General features: G+C 37.8%; 1 long non-coding RNA gene across 1 annotated transcript in view; it reads right to left on the bottom strand.

Moving 5' to 3' along the window:
* The window catches only part of LOC146397726 (uncharacterized), a 159,436-nt gene that overhangs the window by 66,992 nt on the left and 76,728 nt on the right, over positions 1-15,716 (bottom strand). Inside the window, exons 4-5 of the long non-coding RNA XR_014824803.1 lie at positions 8,803-8,976; positions 5,422-5,513 (exon numbers count right to left, since the gene is read on the bottom strand). This is a non-coding gene — a long non-coding RNA (uncharacterized LOC146397726). The remainder of the gene's footprint in view (positions 1-5,421; positions 5,514-8,802; positions 8,977-15,716) is intronic.

A 15,716-nucleotide genomic window follows, 5' to 3' on the forward strand; every position in this document is an offset into this window, starting at 1 on the left:
TCTGTCTCCCAGAGTGCTGCTAAAGAGAAAAGTACACCCTCCTACCCCATGTCAGACATCCTGAGTTTGTGCCTGCTGAGTCCTTAACCACTGAACCAGGACACTGGCTAAAACTGTACTCCCTACCCTGAGGCTTTCCACAACATCTCTTTAAGTTCTGCTTCTTCCCTATCCTTGAAATCTACCTACTGCCCTTCTCTTGGCTTGTCAAAGAATGAATGTGACTGAACACACAGGAAGCATCTATATAAGGACATAGAAATGGTGGTGAATGTCTCAAAAGACTGAGTCTTTTGTTTTCTTTCAATTTTTAATTTTAAAAAATGATGCTATTCCTCCTTCTTAACCACAACCCTTTCATTATCTTCAGAGCTGGAGTGGATTTGAAGACAAGGCTTTTTATGTTACTAAAGCCCATACTGCCAATGGGTAAAGGAAGAACCATCCCAGATACTCTCTGACTACTCTAAAAAAATTCCAACCTCCCAATAATGTCACATTATTATCTGAAGAATCACCAAAAGATTTGAAAAAGAAAAAATAAAATCTACCATGAAAGAATTGCTGGGGGATATTGACATTATTCTAAATAGATCTATAGAGAACTACTGTGTGACTTATTTGAGGATTTCAGGACATTGAGGTCATTATTTACCTTACATAGTAGAGAAATGTAAACATGTTTTATGCATTTAGGATTTAAAAGGAAAACCATCCTTTTTTTGCATCAAAATTTAATCTGGAATGGTTTACACCCTATCCTTTCTCCTTTGAATTTTTGTGCTTATACATTTCAGACATAAATAGCAGAGGAATTTCTAAAACTAATTTTTTTCATGCCATCAGTGCATGAAACAATTTTGCAGTGATGTTATGTTTTTGATGGCTTGTGATCAATTTCTTCTACAATTTCAAAATAACAACACTGTTCTTATTAACCATTATTCGAGTTATTTCAGCTTCTTTTTCTACCCACTATATGTAATCTACTCATCAGCTGTTGCCATTTCTCTGCCTCCTCCATCTTTTTAATTCCTATGTCTATAAAGTAGAACCTCACTATGAGTCCTGAACTATTGCAGTAGTCCCCAGACTCCTGCCTCTTCCTTTTTTTTGGTCTTTTTAGGGCTGTGCCTGTGGCATATGGATGTCCCCAGGTTAGGGGTTGAATCAGAGCTGCAGCTGCCAGCCTACGCCACAGCCACAGCAATGTGAGATCTGAGCTGCGTCTGCAACCTACACCACAACTCATGGCGATGCTGGATACTTAACCCACCGAGTAAGGGCAGGGATCCAACCTGCATCCTCATGGATGCTAGTCAGATTCGTTTCTGCTGAGCCACAATAGAAACCCCTCTTCCTCTTTCTTTTGTGGTCTCCAATCTATAGTGCTCTGCACAGTTAGATGGCATTTTAAAATCATATTTTGATGATAATTTACCTCACGTAAAGCTTTTCAAGAGAACTTTCCTTTTGGTAGAATGCTTTAAGCTGACACTTGAGCCCCAAATTTGTATGACCACAGCCTTTTTTCTCAATCTTTCATTCTACTAATTTTCTCTATGAGTCTTTCTGCCTGGATAGAGTGTTCTATGGACAGTCTCCTGGACATTTCCATCCCTCACTCCTTGCCTTTTGGGTTTGGCTTATGGTGTGTTCAGGGTCTGATTCCCTAGCTTTTCTCCTTTGCTTATAAACATTGAACATAAGCCCTTCTTCCTCTACCATGAAGCCTGTTCTACCAGAACTTCTCAAAGTAATCCCATAATTCATGTCTTTAACATTCATTCTGTCAGTTAATTATCTTCTCTCTCGGATTATTATGTAAGTGTTTCCCCTGTGTATCAACTAAAATAAAAACTCTTCAGCATTTCTGTTTCCCTTGAATTCCCAAATCTCCTAGCAAAATTCTAGGAGGCAATGGAGGGAATGCATACATGAAAAAAGATTATAAAAAAATATTTGATAATGAGATCCTCTGATTTCCTTTCAAGCTATATTTTAGTCCCAATAAACTATAGTCATTGTTTATATGTTAACATTCAAAACAATACATCAGCATTGGGGGCAGGCATTTTGGCCATTTGTAGCTTTAAGGTAACAAAAATTGACATCTGGTTCATGTCTCTGTGTTCTTGTTAAATATGATAATATTTAATAAATTGTTCCACTGTATTTAAACTCCTCATTATCCTACCCCATCACTGCTTTCTATTATTTCTTTCATTTGTTCACATTTCGAGGTATAGTGGTAGTAAATTATTTGGTATGATCACTTTGTGCCCACAAGCCAGGATTATTCTAGCCCTATGTTCCATTCTATCCCATTATATAGCCTGAAAGTCCAAGACCCTTCTTGGTCCCCAAACCTACAACTTAAGCTTTCTATGTAAAGATAAATATTTTCTTTGTCAGGAAGGCATCAGACTCCATGAAAACACTTTGCTTAATAATGCCTAGACTGGAAAAGTGAAAAATCCAGTATTTTAAACTTACCCTCATTGATATGAATAAAGATGAATTTTCTCATTTCAAAATGGAGCTTATGGTGAGAATGTATAATGGTGCAACCATTGTCGAAAAGTTTGTTAGTTCCTTAAAAGGTTAAACATAGAATTACATAGAGCCCCATAATTCCACTCCTAGGTATATACCCAAAAGAAATGAAAACAAGTATTTTTAAAAATTTGTACATGAATGTTCAGAACAGCATTATTTTCCAATGCTGCTGCATTATTTTCATTATTTTCAACACTGCTGCATTATTTTCATTATTTCAGTGTGTATGTGTGTATATATATATGTACTGTGTGTGTTGTGTGTATACAATATACATATACATATATATGTATATATATACATATATATCTACATCATAGATAAACCTTGCAAACGTTAATGCTTAGTGAAAAATGCTAGTCTCAAAATAACTCATATTATGTCATTCCATTTAAATGGAGTATCCAGAATAGGCAATAGCAATACTATAGAGACAGAAAGTTGATTAGCAATTGCTAATCTCCAGCAAGGAACTAGAGACAACTGAGTGATGGTTGAAGTTTACAGGGTTTCTCTGGTGATGAAGGTGTTCTAAAATTGACTGGGGTGATGGTTGTATATATCTTTGCACATACTGAGACTACTGAATTATACATTTAAATGGATAGATTATATGCATATATTGTATATTATATTAAAAATAACTTAAAAATGGAGCTTAGAACAAGTTATTTCCTATTTAGATAAATAGCTATTTATACTGAGACATTTACTTACAGATAATGGAGGAGTAAAAAATCTTAACACGTTTCAGTGCCACCTCCTGATAGCTTAGTCCCATTGGAAAGGATGTGGAGGAACTCTTGTGGTAACTGACAGTAAGAGTTATGGTTTCTGTCTAGTCTAGGGAAGTGCATGCTAACCTTAGGGAAACCAAGAGTTCTCAGAGAGTAAGTCAGAGGAAAGAAAGGAAGTCTGTAAGGCCCCAGGCAGGTAGAAGAGCAGCAGCATGTTCCAAGTCTGCATCTATTGACCTCAGGTTGTACTGGAGAGAAACCATCAGATCTACCCTTTTTCTTAGGGTCAGCAGTGTACAGTCTGACTTTCATAGCCAGGTGACAAACAACCCAGTCATTTGGAGGTTGACCAGTTGTTTAGAGGTGCTGAATGCTCAGAACTCTGAGGATTATATAGCATTCTAAGTCAAAAATAATCTTTTAAAAACATACCATTAGTTCCTAAATTCCAATTATTTCCTTACAAAAAATCACATATTCCTCCATGTGAAATTCTAATAGCCAGCTTTATATCTAGAATTTACAGCCTTTATTTCATGGAATCCTCTAGTGATCAACAAAAAGTCACAATACACATGGTATTTACTTAAGGGGATGAAGCCCCAGAGAGGGTCGGTTCCAGGACTAATGACCAAAGGCACTGCACTACTGCCCCCACCATCTTGGTTTCTGCCCCTGAATGACCTCATTTCTCCAATGAACAGGGTGATTTTGTTCTGAAAGTATATTTAACATGCCCAGGAAAGTTGTCATAAATGATATCCGGGGCTGCAACTGCTGCCTGATCCTTCTTCCCTTTGATTTCATTCCCAAACATGAAAAATAAGGAAATTAAAAATGTAAACACCATCTGTCATCAGTTGCAAATCATTCCCTCCCACCACAAGAGACTCTCTCTAAAAAGACACATTCTCCACATTACACTTTTTTTTTTAAAGTAAAGGAATAAGTGAAGGGTAATACTAAAGAGCTCTAGGTTCTAATTTACTTTGTTGATTTCCCACCGTTGTTTAATAAAATGGGCTGTTAACATAAAGGCTAATGAAGTGCTCTGATGACCACAATAGCCTACAAGTGACATGACTATCCTCCTCCTTTTGCCCATCCGATTAGTTTGAAAATATCAGTATACCAGAGGTGACTTTCCCAGTAAAAATAAAAAAATGCCATCTACACTTTCCACTGTTAAAAAAAAAAGCAACTATTAACACTTTTAATAAGTCAACCACAATATGTCATATGAGTATGATATATGCTCATATTACTAGTGGCACTGATAACATGCATACAGATCTTCTAAATGAGAAATAGGGGTAAATATGTATACATAGGGCAACTGGTTCTGAACACTGCCTTGCTTATGAACACAGTTTGTAGTAGTAATTTTTAAAAACCATATACACATGCATACTATAAATTTTCAAATCTCAGAGTTCCCGTTGTGGTGCAGTGGAAACAAATCCAATTAGGAACTATGAGGTTGTGGGTTCAATCCCTGGCCTCGCTCAGTGGATTAAGGATCTGGCATTGCCATGAGCTGTGGTGTAGGTCACAGACACGGCTCGGATCTGCCGTTGCTGTGGCTGTGGCATAGGTGGGCAGCTACAGCTCCAATGAGACCCCAGCCTGGGAACTTCCATATGCCATGGGTGTGGCTCTAAAACGCCAAAAGACCAAAAAAAAAAAAAAAAAAAAAAATTTCAAATCTCTGTCTCCTTCAGTCTCTCTCAAGCTTGCCTCATTCATTCTTGATGTGCTCAACCTAATGTTGATGTACTAGTATGAATGAAAATGCCACACTGCCAAATGCCCAGGATTAACCATGTTGTTCCATCATACCCAACCTGATACTTCTACATACTCCACTCAGAAGAGTGTGTGTGTATGTGTGTGTTCCTACAAAATCACTGATCTGAAAAATGGCTTTATATTTCTCTTGGGAAAAATTTTTTAAAAAACCCACTACTCACATTTATGCTCCTTCCATCTTCTGTCTCTTTCTCCACACACTATGCACTATTGAGTGGTGTCTTTGATTATAGTACGTGAACCAGAAAAGAAGAATGGGCTCTTGCTGAAGAGAAGAAAATCTCATTGATAGCTCGTGGGTTGTTTGCTCACTTACCTGGAAATGGCTCAGAGTATTTCAGTATTAGAAGCAATGTTGGAATTTTTCTCCTGTGCTTCCCGAGCTAGTCGTTAGGAAATATAAGGTTTCTGTAATCACGATAAGCAAAACCATTAGAGTTTGCCCAGACTGCGATTAAATCAGGAGTACAAAATGTGTTTAGGACCCAGAATAATTATTTACAGTCAGCTCCCTGAGAAATATGACAACAGGCTGGGTTACTTAGTTCTCCTTTATATTGAATCTTTTCTTATTTATCTTCTTCTCATTGTTAGGTTTTGGAAATTTATATATTTGCTTATTTGCTGCTTTTTTTTCTTCTTTTTTTTTAAGAAGTAAACCATTACTAGTCCTTTATAATGAAAGAAATCCATTACTCATTTTATCTCGCAAAAGCCACCCCACCCCACAAAAATCAGAAAGAGTGAATTAATTCTTCATTCCTATTCACTGTAAAAGAAAAGACAGTATAACGTTGAGCTGAGTCTTTACAACAGAACAAAATCTCTCTCTGTGGTGGTGACTGGTAGAGCACTGTGTATCATTTTGTACTACAAAGAGGAATGTGCTGGGGTCAGGAGAGACTCAGACAGGGCAGGAATGAATGACACTACCAGTTTGGGCAAACAAATTAGTTATTTATCATAAATTCATAGGGTACCTTCCTGGGCAGCTTATATAAGTACTTAGAGTGTTTTATTCAATTTCCTGAGGACTGAGTTAAACCAAAGAAATACTGATAGAGATCTTACTTCATATTCCTAAAAGAAATAGCCCATAATTTCATATTACAGACATCTTGTCCAACACATCTTTCCTTGCCTTCTGCCACCGTCCCTGACCAGGAGTAACAGGTATAGTAGAATGTGGAGATATGGGTGTGAATTCCTAGGCCGAGGACATGTATGCGATGTCATTCACTCTGGGTTAGAGCTAAATGGCTTCCTGAGTAGACCAGGTAAGGGTGGGCCGTGGTGTCCCACCTGATACCCAACCCTGGAGAGCCAGGAGCTGTCTCTGCTTCTCATCACATGGAACACAAACATATTTATTGAATTTAAACTGACTGGCTGAAATTTAAGGCAATTTAAGAAGTCTTTCATCTTACTTCTTACTCCTCCTTCTTCCTCCCACCTCAGGGTGAAATTCTACTGCTGTTTGTGATGGAAATGTGATTGGATATTATGTAAACTTTAATGTGTCCCTTATCTTGGAAGACTAAGTTAGTGTCAACTATAAACACATTAGCCCACAATAGTGGGTTAGATTTCTGATAAAAAGAAAGCTCCCAAAGAGTAGAGCAAAAAAGATAACAATCTTCCACTGCTACAGTGGAGGCTGAGGCAGCCAGAGGGCAAAGGGATTAGGGAAAGAAAGAAAATATGAAGGATGCAGAAGCCCATTGGTAAAAAGCCTGGTATGATGGGAGCAGGGAAAACAGATGTGACCTAGTTTTTAATTATACCTCAGGTGGGCATCCTTGGGACTTAATTTTGGGGAATATAGAAATTTGAATATTTATTATAAAGTTTTTGCACAGTAAAGATTGGGAGAAAACATGAGTCAGAGAAAGACTGTTTTTTAGATATAGGTATAGATGTATATCATATATACCGCATGCATTTATGCAACATATATGTAATATGTACATGTATATACACATGAATAGGTAATGAGTAGTTCAAAATATTTTTCTTTGAAAAGGTGAGAATTTAACTGAAAATTAATAACACAAAGAGAAATAATTCTTGATAAGAAAAAGATTTTCTATATAGCAGCAAAGTGACTCATAATCAAAATCAGCCATTTCAGGCCAGACACTACATAAGCATAGATAAATAAGCAAATCAATCAGCTAAACAGCTATTTTTCATTCTTGGAGTTTGGAGATCTCAACAGCCATTGAGACTTTCACCAAAAAAAATGTTATTTTTGAGTTCTGTGGCCAATTGCTTGGCATTCTAACCTCAGATAATAGCCCAAGCCTGTTTTCACATTGTTCATTAGAACCATATATGTGGATATATCTGTGACACAAGCGTTTCTTGAGTGTTGACAATGGGCAGGACACTAAATGCTACACATAAACTGCACAAATTTCCTGCCCTCCAAAACCTCATACTTTTGGAAAGCAGACATATAAACATATAAATAAAATGAGTAACAGTATGCACATATGTCATACTAGCTGTGTGCCAGAACCATTCTATGTGCTGTATCTCACCCCCACCCTGTAGGTATATATTATTCAATGCTCAGAGCAGCCTTATGAAGAAGGGAACATTACTATCCCATTTCACAATAAGAAATTTGGATATAGAGAGATGAAATTAATGTGTCCCAGGTCACACAACTATTAAACGGTAGAGTCAGGATTTGCACCTGGGAAGTTTAGCTGTTGAGTTTGTAAGTTTAACCACAGTGCTACAATGGAAAGACATATAGAGTACAGTGGGGATATAAATGAGCGAAGTTGTTGAGGATAAGAGAAGTATCCTAGAGAGAGAGAAATATGAATTAATTCCTCAAATAATATGTACGGATGAGGGTATTGGGATGAGGAAAAACAGCCAGCAATTTACCTGCATGGTAGAGTCATTTTGGTTAATGATTTCTCTTTTTACTAAATAAGGCTTCTGTATAACAGATTTAGTTACTTTCATTCAGTCAACTACACTTCAATTAAGAGTAAGGGAAAATATTGGTTTTTCCTAATATACCGTGCTTAAATAGATTGAGAAGTGTGATGGAGTGAGGGAAAGAGATACACTGGCTAATCAATTGCATGAAGTGGGGCTGGGGGATTGGGGCATCATTGATTTGATGTAATAGAGAAGTGATAAGAAAATATCTCCCTGATTTAAAATATTTCCACTACCAGCCTATTCATGCCTTGGTGTTACAGCATTTAAGGCAGCAGATGTTATCTGGAAGGGATAAGCCCTTTGATGGTCATTAACACATTAGCTCACATTTATCAGTTCCCTAGCAGAGAGCAAAAAGGCTGAATGCTAGGCCAGTGAGGCAGAGGACAAAGAGGTTATGACTTGTGGAATATGGAGAAAAGAAAACTGGGAAGAGTGGTTGACATCTTGGGGGCTGCAGCAGACTAGGAGAGCCAGTGGGGCCTAGGGCAGGGGGCATGGATCTCTGCTGTGTAGCCTCAAATACTATACTCAAATGCCCAAGAATGTTTATCTAGGAAAGAGTTCCAGGAGTCTGCCCACAGTTCCACCATTTTCTTTCCCGTGAATAGAGAGTTGAGATGTTAATTGCACCCTGAAGGGGTGGGACAGGGTGGAAGCAAACAGATCTTCGGGTAGATTTTTTTTTTCCCTGACTGATTATACGTGTAGTAGAGAAGGTGTCAGAACTTACCGACCACCTAATTCCCTCTAGTGAGTGGCAGGCTTGAAATCCAGGGTTACTCTTTTCAGTTTAGTCATCCATCCCAATTCATGGTGTTACTCTTTTGCTGCCCTTGATGCGGGATCTTGTCCTGCAAAATCTGTGAATCTTCCCTAGAGCACAAGGTACCTTGCAGGTCTCAACCTAGATAAAGAAGGTAAACAGGTAAGCTCACATTACCATAAATTGCTTTTATTTGGGAATAGCAGAGGAGTTGCAATCTGAGAAATGCATGGTGTAACAAGCTACAGGCTAGTCTTTGAAGGGAGGGGCTGTGTTTATGGGCAAGGAGTGCAAAGAAGGGGAAGTCCAGTCAGAATCCAAGCAATACATTCACTGGCTTGAGGATGGGAGGAGATCCTTGGCAGAGAGTCACTGGCCAAGAGATAGTCTTGGTCTTCTGTAAATCAGGCATTTAATGGAAATCAGTATGTAGGCTTTTAATTTTTTTCTGAGGGTGCCTGTGTGAGTATCCATTTCATATCCTCTGGTTCCATTTTAGATTGAAATCTTTTCATGTATGAACATGCCAACATTTAGTAGGATAGGTGCCTCAATATTCCCACCTTTCCATGAAGGATGGCTTTTCCTTTCATTGCTCTGAACCCTCTCAAAGACAGATAGGTAGATGGATCCAGAGAGGATGTATGGCAAGGGTTACCAGGTCTAGCAGATAAAAATGGAAAATATTTAAATTTAAACTTTGGATAAATAATGGTACATTTCTGATATAAGTATATTCCATGAAATATTTAGGACATACTTAAGCTAAAAATGATCTGTTATTTATCTGAAATTAAGATTTAACTGGCTGGCCTCATTTTATCTGGTAACACTATATATGGCAGAGTGAAACAATCATAGGTTTTGGTGTTTACCGGAAGAGGAATTCAGATCCCAAATCTATTAACTAGCAGAAGTGTGCCTCTGGGAAATTTAGTCTCTTGAGCTGTTTCTTCCTTTGAACAACAGAGATAATAGCACCGAACTATCACAAGGTTGTTGAGAAGATTAAATAAGCTAATATATTAACTATATTATAAAATAATGTAAAATGCCTGCCAATTGAAGGGTCTCAATAAATGATGCTCCATCTGGGGCATAGCAGCAGTATTCAGGATGTCTTTAAAAACTGATAACTATGAAGGAGTTTAATTTCTCACCTTCTGAAAGGGTTTTCATTGTCTAGATGCATGATCAATACCTAATTTTCATGTAAATTTTGATCTATTTTTCATTTCTAAAGGATTTGAGGGGCTGCTTTTTAATGTAAAATACTTCTAAATTTAATTGAACGCAATCAGAGCCTGCATTCCTTTGCAAATTCACCCTCAAGAATTTGCTTCTTGCATATCTAGGTTTGATTCCCAAAGCTGTACAGCCACTCTGCCGATTACCACTCTCCCTTTACATCCCATCGGTGTATGTGAATTCTGCAGTACTGCACTCCCTGCCTTTTGGGTTCTCAGAACCTGTGTCTGTGTCTCTCCGTCTCTTTATCTCTCTTTCTCATAGTAACACACTCCCTCTCTGTCTCTGACACGCGTAAACACACACACACACACACACACACACACACACACTCTCTCTCTCTCTCTCTCTCTCTCTCTCTCTCTCTCACTCTCTTACCTGCCCTTGCCTGGGAAAAAAACAGCCCATTTGTCTGTCTCAAAGAGAATAGGGGAGGTGTTCCAGAGATTTTTTAAAAATGTATTTTCTATTTAGAGGGGAGAGAGAGAAAGAAGGAGGATGAGAGATAACCCCTACGAAAGTCAAACTATCTATTTATTTAGTTATGTGTTTTGGGTTGCATTTTGCATTAATCGTCACCACACACAGGAGCCCTGCAATTTATTATTGGTGATAAGTGTGGACAGTAGCTATTATTTTCTCTCCCTGTTCTAAAATGTGGCATAGTGGGACACTTAGATTTATGGAACATGCATTATTCAAAACTCTAGTTCTGGAATGGCTCAGCAGGAAGACTCCCAGCTATTTCCATAACCTTTTTTCAAAATTCTTCCTCACTTGCTTTCTTCGTTTCCATATCAGGTGTTAGAAATCACTCAAAACTCAGAAGTGCGAGAATTCATCATGGAAATCTATCAGAACAGTACCTTTCACAAACAGGGATGACTAGGAGACCCCTATTCTACAAAATCCACTAACAAGCCCTGGAGGAAGAAAGTAGATTTTCATTGGAAGTAATGAGATGAGCATTTAAGTCTCTAGCAAATTCCTTAGGTGTTAAAAACCTAAATACTATAGTCTCTCCCCTCCCTCCACCCCAAAGTTGAATGTGCTAGTAACCAGAAATTATTCATCATCAATCATTTAAAGGTGTTTTTTCACTCAATACCCTAGTGTTTCATGCATGTGCAAAATACTTGAAAGAAAAACAAATTGGAAATCTGAGAAAGGCTATACAATAAAAATATTAAGGAATAGAAAATATTTCAAGTTCATTTGAATGAACTTACAAATATGAACCATTTGGAATTGTCAGAGTACAATAGTCATAACTAATACTGTAGTAATCATCTTTGTATGTATATAATTTTAAGAGGCTCTGTATAAATTTAATTAAACATAAAGATATTCAGCTTGTGGTGGATAAGAAATCCATCTGAAAATGGCTCTGAATGAAATGAGACGTATAAGTTCTCACAAGAATGTGCAGGGACACCACCAATGGGGGACGTCTGAAAATGTCGTTTGACACCATTATAACCTACAGTGAATCAATAGGATAATGTAATCATTGACTATAAACAATACAGAAGAGAGAGATAAGACAGAGGTGTGGTTGAAGCCTGATCTCAAGATAGCTGCCATATAGTTTTGATCTTATTTGACAGTTATTTCTCTAGCTTTCAAAAGGTTTGTTCTCTTTCTTCAGATTTGTGAGACTATGACTCTTAAGGGTAGGAAACATATTTCCCATTCTGTGGTTCCTAAATGCTCAACTTTGTGCCATCACCTATACTCATTTGTTTTTTGTATGATAACTATTTACAAACACCTATTATATGTTGGCCACCATGACATATATTTTTTTCCTCCCAAGAGCTTAGTGAATTCTTATACCACCCTAAAGAAGTTTTTTTTTTTTTTCCCATTAATATCCTGCCCCCCTCCCTTTTTTACAGATGCTTAAAAGGAGGGGGAAAATTTGGTTGCTAAATTCCTAAAGAATTTCTCAATACTGAGATAAGAGAGTGAGGTTTTGGCTTACCGCAACCAGCAATTATGTGAGAGTTAATGCATGCTTTACAGTTCTCTGAGCTAGGGACTTCTGGGCCCAACCCAGCAACGAAATGAGTTCAGACTGGACCTAAGTTCTTCCATGTGACCTGGACCCCTTTTCAGGATCATTTCACTATAGTATAATGGTGAAAGACTGGGGCTAGACTGCATGCATAACTGCTTGAACCTGTTAGGCTCTTTACTAGAATATGGCCTTGAGCAAGTTACTCAGGTGGGTGCGGTGACTGTAGCCATATCATGGGTTTGTGTCAGAACTAAATGAGTGAATATCTATGAAGTACTTAAAGCAGTGTCTGGCATAAAATGAGTACAATATGTTGCTCTTAATTACCGGTACTCTTATTCTGTCCTGGGTAAATTAACACATCAAGATTTTCTCCACTGGGAATAAACAGGGACTTTTAGACAAGTACGGGGGAGGACCCCTGGTCTGTTAGGCTGGGATCGAGAGAGAGAAGACATAACCTTGCCTCTCCATCGCTGTCTCCTCCAGTCCATTCAGTTTTCTAGGGAAAACAGTGATGACAATTCAGCTACTTGAATATGTTATGATTCTAATTGGATAGAATGAGAACATGCTACCAGTCAGATATAAAACTGAATCCAAGGTGACCCCTTAAGTGGCAATCTTCTGAGAAGAGCCTTTTCTGAGAATGGCGATTTTGTCCTTCCACGGCTTATCACATTGTAGATGGAATATTCTGCCCACCAAGATGAGAAGCAGCCTTGAAACAGACACTTTTCTTTCTTGTTTGCTAGATCACTGTGGTGCGTACGTATGGGTGGATGATTAGGGAAAAGTAAGGATTGGTAGAAAAAAATGAGGAAACAGGACAATATAAAGACAACCGTCATGTGATATCACTTATACGTGGAATCTAAAAAAAGGGATTAAAGTGAACTTATTTGCAGAACAGAAACGGACTCACAGACTTTGAAAACAAACTTATGGCTACCAAATGGGATAGGTCGGGGAGTAGGGATGGATTGGGGGTTTGGGATTGGCATATGCGCACTGAGGTTATGGAATGACTGGGCAACAGGGACATGCTGTATAGCACAGAGAACTCCACCCAATATTCTATGATGATCTATGTTGGAAAAGAATCTGAAAGAGGAAGTTCTGGTCGCGGCTCAGTGGAAATGCATCTGACTAGTATCCATGAGGATGCAGGTTGGATTCCTGGCCTCTCTTAGTGGGTTAATGATCCAGCCTTGCCGTAAGCTATGGTGTAGGTCACAGATATGGCTTGGATCTGGCGTTGCTGTGGCTATGGCGTAGGCTGGTGGCTACAGCTCCTATTTGACCACTAACCTGGGAACCTCCATATGCCACAGGTGAGGCCCTAAAAAAAAATTTAAAAATATGAAAGAGAGTAGATGTTTGTATAGGTATAGCTGAATCACTTTGTTGCACAGCAGAAATTATCACAATGTTGCTAACCAACTATACTTCAACAAAACTTTAAAAAATAAAAACGTTTTCTGAAAACATCACCTCAAAATTGTTCCATGTTTGTGTTTGAATTCTATCTCTGACTAAGACCTCTGAGGTCAATATTGATTTAAAGAAAGTGGTGAATTCAGTAAATTAAAGAACATCTTTACAGAAAATTCAAGAAAACTTATTGCTTGGCCTGTGAACTATTTAAGGATAAATTTAATGGTACCACATAAATGAGTTTTCAGTTATTGGGGGAAAAAGAGTAGATAGGTTGGATAGAAGCAAGATTTAAAAAAATTTTTTTTCCTGTTTACACTAGTAACACATGCTCACTGGTGTATATTCAAAATGTGTATCTAATTTTCAACACCCAGATATAACCAATTTTAACATTATAGGGTACAGTTTCTAACCTTTTTCCTAATACAGTCCTAGTGACTATTAAAATATCAAGATATTTTCATACAGGTGGGTAAATAAGCACTGTGGTGAGGTTCTCAAATGCCATACCCCTCAAATACCATTAGAGCCTAGTCCAGGAGCCTTGGGTGTGTACTTAGAGGGAGCTAAACTGTTGCTTGTTAATCCTTCCTGCCTCCAGCCAGCTGTTGACGGGAGTAACAACTCCTGGAGGTACCTTATTCTATTTGATGCTCCTCTGCCCATCTCTGAAGGACTTGAGCTCTGGAAAAGCCAAGTAAGAAGTAGAGAACAGGTGAAAAGGAATAATGTGAGCTTCTACAGGCACTGACCTGGTGTTTCAAATCCTGACGTAATGGGCACCACTCTAACAATAAAAACAAAGCTGAAGTGGGTAGACAAGATTGGTGAGAGTCTGTTCCACTGGGGATCGGGGAAGCCTCATGTGGGAGTATTTTTTTCATCATCCCTGTTGAATATAGTGTTCATTTTATGGATAAGGAAACTGAGACAAACAGATTTATTCAGTATTCAAGTAACAGAGCAGGAATTTTAGTCCAAGAAACCTAGCAACAAATCTTAGTTCTCATTGTCCCACTGTACCATTCATGTCCAGACTGAAAGAACGGGTTCCATATAGTCACATATAGCTTTCCAATGAAGGATGCCTGTGTTTGAGTCAATAATGATGTATTCAGTATGTTCTTAAAATACCAACATGTTAATAGCTAGAAAATTTTATTGTAATTTCCATTAGGCGAGAAGAAGCTGACAGTTAATTAAGTGCCTTTGACAATATAACTGATGTTAAGAAAAACTCTGCAATTATTGGAACACCAGGCACCCAGTGACACTGGGAGCGTTTGATAGAGTTTGCTATGTCAAGTCATGATGCTTTTATTAATATTTAACACTATATCATAAACCTTTTATAAAAAAATCTTATTTAAAGAGATAAAGTGGCCATAACAAAATATAAGCCCTTTAATTTCATCGGTCTTCTCCTTCCTCTTCAACATTGTGGATTTGGGATTTTAAATTCTGGTGTCAAAGGAGAAAGACATTAAAACATTTTGAATAAAGTTAGGTTTTTTTTTTTTTTCCTATTCTTAACTTTATCAGACACACCCTATTTAGAGGCATGAAGCTAATATCTATCTGGAGGGAAGTTTAAACAAACTGACATTACAGAAAACACCATAATAACCTAAAGAGAATAGCAAATCCAGAAGAAAAGATGCCTTAACTATCGGGCTTTTCATAGTTCCCTCAGTTTATATTTGTGTTCTAAATAGGGAGATACTGTCAGAGCCTGGACTTATGGTATGCAAACTTTGTACTATATCATTCATTTGCTTTCTGCTTATTGCTCATGAATATGGATGCCATTTGTCCTGTAATTAAGATACATTCTAGTAATTTACACCTGAATTCAATTACAGCTTTAAAGTGGTTTCTCCACTAAGACCTTACAAAGTTAACTCAGAGTTATTTAGTTTCTGTTCTCATGCTGAGTAGTAATAATAAAGTTTTGGCCTGTCAATCATCCAGTGCTCTTGCTGCTGCATACAGGCACTTGTAGAAGCTTCTTTCCGTGTTTCAGCCTCCTCAACTCTAATTTGATTATACACTATGCTTGGTAAACATCTACTCTACTTCCAAACTCACAAAAATGTACATTTTTATATTGATATACCACATTTATCATATCTCTGTATTAATACTTCTGATTTTGCAACTTATTTTTCCCTCT

Source organism: Sus scrofa, chromosome 13 (genome assembly GCF_054392235.1).
Source record: "Sus scrofa isolate SSC_HxYL_T2T_F1_AM1 chromosome 13, Sscrofa_HxYL_maternal_Yorkshire_Landrace_v2.0, whole genome shotgun sequence".
NCBI classification, from domain to species: Eukaryota; Metazoa; Chordata; class Mammalia; order Artiodactyla; family Suidae; genus Sus; species Sus scrofa.